Source organism: Solanum pennellii, chromosome 2 (assembly GCF_001406875.1).
Source record: "Solanum pennellii chromosome 2, SPENNV200".
Classification (NCBI taxonomy): Eukaryota; Viridiplantae; Streptophyta; class Magnoliopsida; order Solanales; family Solanaceae; genus Solanum; species Solanum pennellii.
This window is the reverse complement of record NC_028638.1, coordinates 21,315,088-21,326,606: the sequence shown is the minus strand read 5'-3', so window position 1 is coordinate 21,326,606 and position 11,519 is coordinate 21,315,088. Positions and strand designations below refer to the sequence as shown.

The 11,519-nt window shown below is 38.2% G+C and overlaps 1 long non-coding RNA gene across 1 annotated transcript; it reads left to right on the top strand.

Moving 5' to 3' along the window:
• The first annotated feature begins 4,626 nt into the window (after positions 1–4,626).
• Positions 4,627–7,649, top strand: LOC107009292. Its single transcript, XR_003576283.1, has 2 exons — positions 4,627–5,353; positions 6,879–7,649. It is a non-coding gene; the product is annotated as an uncharacterized LOC107009292 (long non-coding RNA).
• Positions 7,650–11,519: the final 3,870 nt, after the last annotated feature.

The window sequence follows — 11,519 nt, the reverse complement described above, 5'->3', positions numbered from 1 at the left end:
ATAGGGCAGCATATCCCCACATCATCCTCAAAACATCAATCCAAAGTCAACTTACTCAATTCAATAATACAAGACCCTAACCCAAGGCCATAACAAACAATTTAACACAAAAACTACAACAATCAATGAACTAGGTCAATTCAATGTAAATTCATCAATCTAATACAACCTAGATATCAGTTTACTACAATTATTACATTAATGTATAGCCCACATAAAACTACATAAGAATACATCAAAATTAGATCAATATCAAGTAACCCACAACTTAGTGAAAAACTAGGGTTCATCCAATTCATGGGTTCATAGTTAATTTAGGTTAAAATAATCAATACAACATCAATAAACATTTAAAAACAATAGATGCACGAACCTATGGTAGAATCATGAAATTGGACAATTCAACTTTTAAAACTTAGAAAAATATCTTGAGAATTGGGGCTCCTTGATTAAAAAAGTTTCAAGGATCAAAATCCATACCTCAATGATGATAATTCTTCACTTTGATGAAGAAATCCAACGCAAATCGTTACACCAAGCTCTTTCTTAATTTTGGACTTCAATGGAGTCTTCGAGAATTCTTAAGGGATTTTGGGGTTTTTCTTTTGGAAGAATGAAATATTTTAAGTGTTAAACACTTATATACATTTTTAAAATGCCCAAAAGACCCCTAATAAACCTCGAATACTTTTATTTTTAAGTGGGGTGAAATTAAAACATCACCCCTCAATTCGTAGTAAAGATGCACGCAGGCAGACCACCATCGACGGGGCGTAGGTCCATGCAAGGGACGTCCTGGCCTTCATTGATGGGTTCGGAGACCTGTAAATGGTATCTTATCTCCCCATGATAAGTACCAAACGAATCCCACCACCTACGGGGCGTCGACCAGGCCACTGGTCGTCAATTGCCACCGGTAGGTGGTCTGCCTTGGGCAGTTTTTGCAACAAACATGTGTCCTTCCTCAAGGACCCTTGGTTGGTCCTTGGGGATGTTTGTGCGGGAATTTCCAACCCAAACATGATCTTATATGAATTTATCACATTTCACGTGAATTTCATCCAAAACGAACGCGTAAAACTCGACGAAACATGCCTAGACACACAAGGTCATTTCTAGTCACATCTTTCAAAAGTCATGGATGTTTTTGGATGTTTGACCTCCAACTTCACGAAACTTGACAAAATGCCTACATATGATATAATATATTATTTGAGGACCTTATAACCTCTTGAATCACACATAAAAACATAGAACCACATATGTGGCACATAGGTGACTTAGTCGTCCCTTGACATTTGAATTCCAATGCACCTAATACATTAATCACTACCTCAATACCATCTAATAGACCAATTTAGGCCCTTAGACAATCAATACCAACATATTAGGATCTAGTTAACCTAAGTCATTTTCGAGGTCTTACAAGTATGTCCTCATTTAACTCAAGGCCATATATGTCTTTTATGTTTCTTATTGAAGTATTGTAATAGACTATGTATTTTTATATTAGTATTTTGTATGGTCCCTGTCCCAACTATTCTTGTGTCTTAAGATGATCATATTGAGACTTAGTATTTCCTATTGTTTTTATGAAAGAGTTTTTAAAGACTATGAAGTATGTTTGTGAAAAGTTTTAATGTCGCACTAATTATCACTATGTTTAAGCGATGAATGATATGTAAGGGCTTGTACAAGACCTCCGTGAGGTCAAGTACACCGGTTGCAATCCGAGATTTCCCTAAATTCTAGGGTGTGGTTTCGGGATGTGACAAACTTGGTATCAGAGCATAGGTTGTGTAAGTAGTATTAGGAATCAAAAAGCCTCATCATGTCACGTCTAGTAGAGTCTTGACCATCGGTGTGAGTCATGACACATCTATGGGCGAGAGGCTATAGGACGATAGAGTTTCCCATTTTTTCTACTCCTATTTCGTGTTGTAGAGTATATGTTATGAGCACTATTTTCTTATGGTTTTCCGTTGATTCTAGGAAGATGACGACGAGGACACCATCTAGTAGAGTTGAGGAGAATGAGGTGCAAGAGGAGATTCCTCCTTAAGTTGAGGAAGTTGACAGTTTCCTCAAGGTGCGAAAGGTGATCAAGGTGATCAAGTCCCTAATGTTGGAGGAGGTGATGATCCCCCAAAATTGAGTAATAGGGATATTAGAGAGGCTTTCTTGCTTTAGACCGAGTCGTGACTACCCAAGTGAAGTTGAGTATGGTGCCTAGAGTTAATGTGGTGGAGAGCACTATGACATCTAGGTTGAGAGATTTTGTGAGGATGAATCCTCCTATCTTTGTTCACTCTAAGGTGGGATAGGATATCTTAGAGCTTCTTGATGGAGTGTAAAAGGTGTTTAGTGCTATGGTGGTTACATCTAGGGAGAAGGTGGAGTTGGCTTCGTACCAATTGAGGGAAGTTTCTCAAATATGGTACACTTAATGGAGCTATAATAGTCTGGAGGAGTCGGGTCCTATTGAGTGGGAAGAATTTAATAAAGCTTTTCTAGGAAAGTACTTTCCCCGACAGAGGAGAGAAGTTAAGGTGGAGTAGTTTATCAATCTCAAGCAAGGCAATATAAGTTGAGGAATACTCTTTGAAGTTCTCTATGTTATCTAGATATTCCCCTTCTCTTTTGTCTAATCTAAGAGATGAAATAAGTCATTTTATAATGGTTGTAGACGACTTAGTGAGGGAGAAAGTCCTTACCGCTATGTTACATGATGATATGACCCTAGCTAGACCCATGGTTTATGCACAATTGATTGAAGAGTCTAAACTTAGGAGGATTGGTAGAAGCTTGAAAAGGAGTGGTGCTAATGATCAAGAGAAACATAGGTTCAAAAAGAGGGCTCAATCTCAAGAAGAATCTAGGAATGCTAAGTTCAAGATTGAGAAAGGAGGTGGTTCCAAAAATGGAAAGCCTACATGTGCAAAATGTGGCAAGAAACATTATGGTGAGTGTCTATTAGGTACCGGGAATTTCTATGGTTGTGTAAATGAAGGACATAAGGTGAGAGATTGTCCTAACATTGCTTCTACAGGAAAAGAGAGTAAACAAGTGGCTCCTAGTGTTCCAAAGGATGATGATCTAACAAAGAGGCATTTCTATGCACTCTGAACTAGAGGAGACAAGCTAGATGATGGTGATTATGATGAGGGCAAGTCCTTCTAATCCTCTCCTTAGTAATATGAGTTCCTTCTAAGTGGGGAGTATGGTTAGTTGATGGGATAAAAAATTCATAGAAGCATGTTGTATGTTGTATGACGTCCAAACAGTCCAAGCCTCATCATGACATACGATGAACGCCTTAGGGGCTATCTTTCGAACGCCTTGGACATTCTTGGGCGTTTGACCTAAAAACTTCACATAATATAAAATAAAAACGTTAAAAATAATTTTAAACCATTTCAAGACTTATTAAACTCATTTCATACAAATTTAAGCATCCATAGGCACATGAGGCACGTATGCGACTAGTCGTCGAACGTCTTGGTTGTCTCTTGACGTTCAACTTCAGAACTTCAAACTTTGTACACTGTATCTAAACAATATAATAAGAAATTTTAGAACCTTATAAAATCATGAAAAACCTATAAACACATAAAACGACATATTAGGCATCTAGGTGATTTAGTCGTCGAACGTCTTAGTCGTCCCTTAACGTTCGACTTCCAATACCTCTAATATTTTAGCTACTGCCTATATACTATATTCTAAGATTATTTAGGAAATTATAAGTTTAATAAAAACATTTTATGCTCTATACACCTTATCTCATTTTTGGGGTCTTACTTTACCATGGCCTTGAAGGTAAATTGATGAATGTATGAATGAGTGGTTATGATGATCACATTATGTGTAACTTGTGCCTAGTCTTCTTCTTTAGTTTTGAATCTAGGTTAGGTTCCTATTGTTATGAGCATGTAAAATGGTTATGTTAAGATCATGTATAGGTTCTTAAATTAATAAAGTGTTAAAGATTGATGACCCTTACCCATGTACCCCTATGTGAAGGTGTAAATGGATAATGCTAGGATTCTTTAAGAATAATATGAAGTTAGCTTGTCTCCTATGCTAAGTTGTGTTATGCGTGTTGACACTCAGTTTTGACCCTCCCCAATAATAATTAATTGACGAGCTTCTTGATTTTTAAATGATTTAGAATAATTAGTTTTATAAAATTCAAAATATTTTTCAAGTTTATTTTAAATAGTTTTATCACTTGTATAATTTTTAGATAATATGTACATATATTACATATATGTATATAATTAGTATATTTTATTATTATTCAAAAATACTCTCAAAAAGATATTTTAGTTTTCTTAAAATATTTAGATAGTTAGTGTGGTTGAAATAATAATTTATATTTTTCAGTTAATTAGTTTAAAATTAAATTAATTATTTTATTTTCATTAAAATTAAGAAGCTCATTAATTAATTAATATTAATTCGTCTTATTTAGAATTTAGTTGAATTTGTTAACTTAACTCGTTTTGCTTAAATTCTAAACTCCATCCTTACCTCCCCTAAACCCATCTAAGGTTCAAAAGTGGGCCTACTTTATAGTCCAATTTTTAGCCCATGCCTTTACTAATCCCGTCAGTCGACCCCATCAGCCCAATTCTCAAACACCCAGCCCACCTTTCCCTCTGTAAGCCGGACCAAATCTTTATCAACAACAGAGAAATCCCAGTTTCTCCAACTTTCTCTTAGCGATGCACGTCAATTTTGACGATGCAGAGATGCGTGATTTGTACTGGCGATGCCTGACGCGCCTCCACCTTCCTCACGCGAAGGCAATCTCATGGTAAGCGTCAATCTTCACGGAGCGGCAACAACGGCTCCAAACGACGTCCCATTTCCGTCAAAATACACAGAAAAGAAGCCAAGGACAACATCTTCTTCGTCGTTTTATCCCTCTCCAGCGGCCTGACGAAGCACATCAAAAGCTACTGCTGTAGCAAACCTGCGCTTTAGTCTTTGGTGGCGTGAGATGGAGACACGTATAACTCCAAGGACGATCGATTCCATCCGAGAAGTCGATTTTCCTTCCCCTTTCTGGAATGAAGCTAAAACTTCAGAAAATGATGTTTGTCCAAATTGGTGATAGATTTTGAATTTTCAATTCATGGGCCTCAAATACGGATTTTTTTCATTTCCCCCAAAAAAAATTGGGTAGCCCTAATCCTTTGCTATATAAGGACATACACATATAGACCTATCGAACTTGTGTTCGAAATAGAAATATTGCCTAGAATTCCCAGTCTTCATTTAAATTCGAGTCACGTAGTGAAGGCAAGTCCCCTTTTCGCATCGTCTCTAGCTTGCTGCCCCGGAGAAGGTGCACTCCTTTTATCTTAACTCGCTCGTTATTTTATTTTTGTTTTTGTTTCAGTAAGCATAAAGTTCTCTGTTGGTTCTTCCCCCTCTTGCTCATTTGTTTTTGTCCTCCGTGAGTTATTTTTGATATTACGATGAAAGTTTCGTCTGGTTTCGAGTAGTATGTTTTGTAATTAAATTTAAAATATTGTTGTTCATGTGATATGCTCATATTCAAACACCTATGAAGATTAAGAATAGAAGAAGCGGTTTGCCGACTTTGTTCATGGAATTTAGATGTCGTTTGTTACTGTTGGATTGATTCATGAAAATATTTCGAGTCTGTTCTTGCTCTTTTACAGTTGTGGATTCGAGAACACAGTCCAAGAGTACATATGTCGTCTGTGTATTTTTTCTTTGGAATGATTTTCCCAGTCTAAAATCGTTACTCTTCTCGTTTTATTTTCCAAATCTTCATAACTAGCTTTTATTTAGTTTCCATATTATTTCACCTATTTTATTTTATTTTTGTTGTAATGAATGGGCATTTTTTCTTTGTACTCGACGTTTAAGTCATCATTCTCTAGTCTTAGGTTATATGAATGAACCAAAACACTAGTTATTAGGAGCCCTTTCGTTGTGTCTTGATCTCTTAAAGTTCATGTAGTGCTTTGCATGTTCACCTGACTGATTTTGTGGTTCTGAGAGAACCAAAGTTCGGTTTGTAGCGGAAGTATGTCATTGATCCCGGGATGGGATTATGGTCGAGTCGTATTTCTATCGAAAGGTTTATAGCTTTAAAAGGCTAGCTTTACATTGTTGTGGCTTTGAAATACATAACTATTTGGTTCGAACATATGTATTAAACCTTATGGTTGCTTGTGTTGCTTTAGTTTACATTTGCTTGGTTCATTGTAGCTTTGTACAACAAGCATAAGCTATCTTACATAGAATTTCTTTCCTATTATCATTGGTTTTCCTTTTGTTATCATGTTTCCCCAAGTAAAAATGCGTAAATCTTATTTAATTGGATCACTGCCAACTTAATAAGCCAACTACGACATCCATATCATATTTATTCTACCAAATGAATTGTTCCAATTATGCACGAGTTGTTCATTCAGTAATATGCAGCATGTTCCCTTTACATTTTGTTTTGAGTCTAATTGTTGATGAGTAATTTTGTACTCCCAAGAACTGTAATTTGCATATATGAAATATATGCTATTGTCTAAATTGTCACATTGGCATATCGACTTTGTACGCTTTAGTTTTGATTCATGTGCTTTTTCTTTAGAGCCATATATGTCGTTTCAATTTGACCCCCTTGAAGTAGCTTTCTTTTAGTAAAATCTATTTTCATTCAAGATATATCTCGTTTATTATATCATTTCATATGCTAACCCATTTCTATTTTATTACATGTAAAAACTACCTTTCGGATCCTTACGGACCTCACTTCATCCGTTTGCATCCCCTCATTGAGCTGTAAAGGCTCACACTATCACATCTGAGTCATTCACGCCTCCCCCTAAACTGATGCACAGGTCGAAAACAACAAAATACATTGCTGGAAATGAAATTGCAGATCCCCCGAAGTTTAGAATCAGGATGTTATACCCATTTTATACACCAATATACAAGTCAAAACTTTCATATGGGGCCAATTTCGGAGTGCACGTTGAGAGCAGTAAATGAATATCGCAGGAAAATATTTTCACCCCTGAAAATCCAAAGAACAGGTCGATATACTCGCTGTATACACCTATATACGGTTGGAATTACGACGTACTAGTCTTCGAAAATGCAGGAGTCCAGATTTTTGATAAAATATAAGCCAAAATCGATTTACAAAGATGATGCTGGAAAAAGAATCCAAAAAGCTACTAGTATATAGCGATATACATAAAATGTATACGCTGGTTTCTCAAAGGGAATAGGCCCAAAGCCTTAATAATTTCCAGTTGCCATTTGTTGAAATTGTGCCCAGATCCATTTTGGGTCACTTTAGATTTAGGACATGTCATAAAATTTTGGCTCAAGGCCCAACTTCAATATTTTCCTCCTTTTACTCTTATTGGTATTATCTTGCCTAACTATCTCTGGGCGAACAGATATGTTATGTGGAAAGAGGTCAACATAGCTAAGAGGACCAGACTTGATGAAGGATCAGAGGGGGCATGAGTTTTATTTACCATCCCCTGCGTGGGACTGCTTTATTAGTACTTTGTTTTGTAATTTATTTTAGAGCTATTTCTTTATTTTATGTTTATTAGACATTTTGGATGCTATTAATGAAGTATTTTGGGGATACTAAATCGAGTTTAAGAAAGCATATACATCCTTCAATTTGTTAGGCCTACCCTTAGCATAAAATGGTAACAAGAATGTTTAGGACGTGATATGTGTGTTTAACTGCTTATGTGTTATGTTGATATGAATTAGGATATCATAAACCCACTCTTATCCAGAAATTTCAAAAATATACAGAAGTCGCTACTACAAATGTCCGACGAAAACTTTCTAAGTCATTAGTTTCTCACTCAAATGACACCTTCTATACCACAAATCCTAAAACATCATTCTACCATCTCAGGATAGGCAAAAATCACTGCTATGGACAAAGGTAAGAACGTCCAGATTGAACTCACTGGAGAAGAACTACAAAGAAAGATCGAACAGATCAGTCGGGAAATTTAAGAAGCCAAGGAGGAGGGGCTTAGAGTCGACATGGACACCGCAATTTACGAAGCAGCAACCCTGACGCTGGATGAGGATCTGGCATCACAGATGAAGAGAAAGAAAGATGTTGAGATGGAGACAGAGGACTTGAGAGAGAAGATGGACATGCTTCGGTTGAAAGTGCTTGAAAGAGAAGCGAGAGAGGCGAGGATAGAATCGGAGACCGCTGGTGTGTTAGCTAAAAGCATGTCACTTGATGAGGACCTGACAGTGGAAATGGAAGAATTCTCCTCTATGAGATAAAGGATGGCGCACTGAGAAAGAAGAACAAAGCCTTTCATAGCAACATGATTGATAAACTTCAGAAAATGGGCGAAAACTACCTCGTCTACGAGCAAGGAGACAATAACGGTCCTGATAATGCTCACCCTGAAGCGATTGAGGAAGACGACGATGAGGAAATTTTCTGCAAACCTCCATTCCTAGGTCGTCTGAAAGGAGGAGACTAATGCTGTAACAAGAAGGGAAATGACTAACGTGTCGTCATCATTTTATCTTTAAAAAGCTCTGTTGTTGCCTTTCAATTCCCATGTAATTGTAATGAACGAATGAATGAAAATATTTTATCCTAACTCAAACTATGTTGGTCCAGAATTCACAAGAATGAGATACGTACATAGCCTTCCTAGGCCCGGCCCCTATCATTAAAAATTTTCATTCTCCACTTCATGTTACGAGAAGATACGCAGACCAGATCAACGGAAATCAAAGAGCAACTACAAAAAGACTGTAGCTCAACGTGATTTAGCCTTCATAAGATAGTGTCAAGCTAAAACAAGCAAATTCTTGCTTGTTAAAAAATATGTTTCCGTCCTTACTTGTTAGTTGAAGATATTCTCAAATAAAGCAGCTTGTGTGTTTATATGATTTCTGTGGGATATTATGCATTCTATATTCTTGATCTACACTGACAAATTTTCCTTTGAGTTGTTTTCCTTCTCAGGTACTTTTTAAACTGATCTGTGTCGATCGAAAGATAGCAGATGATCCTTATTTCACCAGATCAAAAGGTCCCGCAGATTCCTTCCCTAGACAAAGCTCAGACAAAGGAAAGACATTTATGGGGGATGATAACGAAGAAGTGAGTCTTACTAATGTTGTGGTGTCTCAACCAAACGTAGTAGACCAGAATGAGTTGATTCTGCAGTTGATGCAACAGATTGCAGAGATGAGAGTAGAAAAGCAAAGGAGACATTATCTGCCTCCACCAGGATTTTCTACTAACGCGGCTGATGGGAGGCCTCCTATCTACTTCCCTTCTTCAAATATGGATCCAGCTCAGAACCAACCATCCACACCCACAAAGAATCCGTCAGTCATAGATCTGACAACCCAAAATACCCAATATGGTTCCGCATCTTACAAAACTCCACCTCCTCCTCAAAACAACCACCCCCAAATGCCACCCGTTCCTCAAAATATCCACCATAAAACCGCTCCACCACCGCAAAATCAGAAACAAAATAAAAATACTTTCAATCCCCAAACACCCCACCACCAATTAAATTAGAATACCAATCCTCAGACATACCCACAGAATTATCAAACCGCTCAAAATGCTCAGAGTTCCTCTGTAGCTCCACCCTCACAAAAGATAGACACTTTCCAAATTCCCGTCCCTGCCGAGCACGATGTGCACGTTCTAAGCTGGACTATTATGAGAAACAGGAAAGGGAGTGGAGGGCAAAGGAAGATGTAAAGGTCCACATAAAAGAAGAGATCAAGGAGGCCATAAAGGAGCACCAATGCATCCCTGATATCACCAGTCTTAGTTATGAAGACTTATGTGTTCATCCAAATTTGGACCTTCCAGAAGGGTTCAAGATCCCGAAGTTTGATACCTTCGGAGGAGTGGGAAACCCTATGGATCATTTGAGAGCCTACTGTGACCAGCTCGTGGGAGTTGGAAGGGATGAAGCTTTACTGATGCGGCTCTTCAGCCTAAGCCTGTGTGGAGAAGCTCTTGAATGGCTCACATCAAATGAAACTAGGCAATGGCCCAGCTGGAATGCACTGGCCAAAGATTTTATCGATCGATTTGCTTACAACGTAAAAATTGTTCTAGAGCGATACTCTTTGGAGAAGATGAAGCAAAAATCAATCGAGAGCTATAAGGAGTTCGCCTATAGGTAGAGAAAAGAAACGGCAAGGGTGAGACCATCCATGTATGAGAAAGAAATCGTTGAAGTATTCGTGCGCGTGAAGAGACTGATTATTATGATAGAATTATGTTGCTCATTGGAGCAAAGTTTGCCGAGATAGTCAACATTGGTGAGACTATTGAGGATGGTTTAAAATCAGGAAAGATAGCCCGTGTAGCCGCATCGCCTGGATCTTCAGGGTTGTTGAAAAAGAAAAGAGAGGAAATTGCTGCTGTTTCATATGGGGGAAGGAAAACCCCTAGAAGCTCGTCGTATTCCCATGGTCGCTCTCGACCTTCTCTAAAATCCCACCAAGCTTGCTACACACAAGCTAGTCATCCCAGATATCCTCCAATTTATCAGAATGCCACCTACATTTATCAAAATGTCCAAGCTCCACTAAAGTCCACCACAAAATTACAAAAATTCATCTCCTATTTACCCTAATCATCCTCCACCCTACAAAATTCCATCTCCATACCAGAGTGTTGCTCCCAGCTATACTAACGTGCAGTCGAGATACCGAGCACCCCCTTCTTTTTATCAAGTCCTTCCTCCACCATACCAAAATTCCCCTCTGAATTAGAAAGCACCATCGCCAAACTACCAAACAAATCCATATCCCAGAAGCCAAGCTCCCCGTCCAAATACTAGGAGTTATCAACAGGTGCCTCCTCCTCAACAAGGCAGTTATGACCCTCCCCGACCCAGATTCGAGAAGAAGCCTTCAAGGAACTTCACTGCCTTCGCTGAATGCCGAACAAAGCAGTACGAGCGACTGGCTGCGGCCGGATATATCGACCCATTGGGGCCAAAACCCGTGGATGTCAATTAAAAATTCTACAGACCCGATAAGAGATGTTCTTATCATTCCTACAGTATTGGGCATGATACTGAGGATTGTATTAAACTCAAGCACATAATTCATGATTTGATGGACCAAGAGGTAGTCTCTCTCCAACCAGTGGCACAAAATGTCAACACCAACCCATTGCCGAATCATGGGGGTGACATGGTCAATATAATCGAGACAGACAATAACTGGTGTGGAATGAAAATGATTACTCCTATAATTAACGATGATTTGGAAAAGGATGTCGCTTCTTTAAGCACCAAAGAGAAGAAAGAGTTCGTTATTTTGACACGTGCAAACGTTGTTGCTTTGGTGCCATCAAAAACTCTCGTCAGCCTAAATTCGTTTTTGAAACTGCTGCTGCTCAAGGCATGACCAGATCCGGAATATGATAAACTCATGACGAGCTTGCTCTCGGAGGTCAAAAGAAGGATCAGGATAAAAGGCCAATA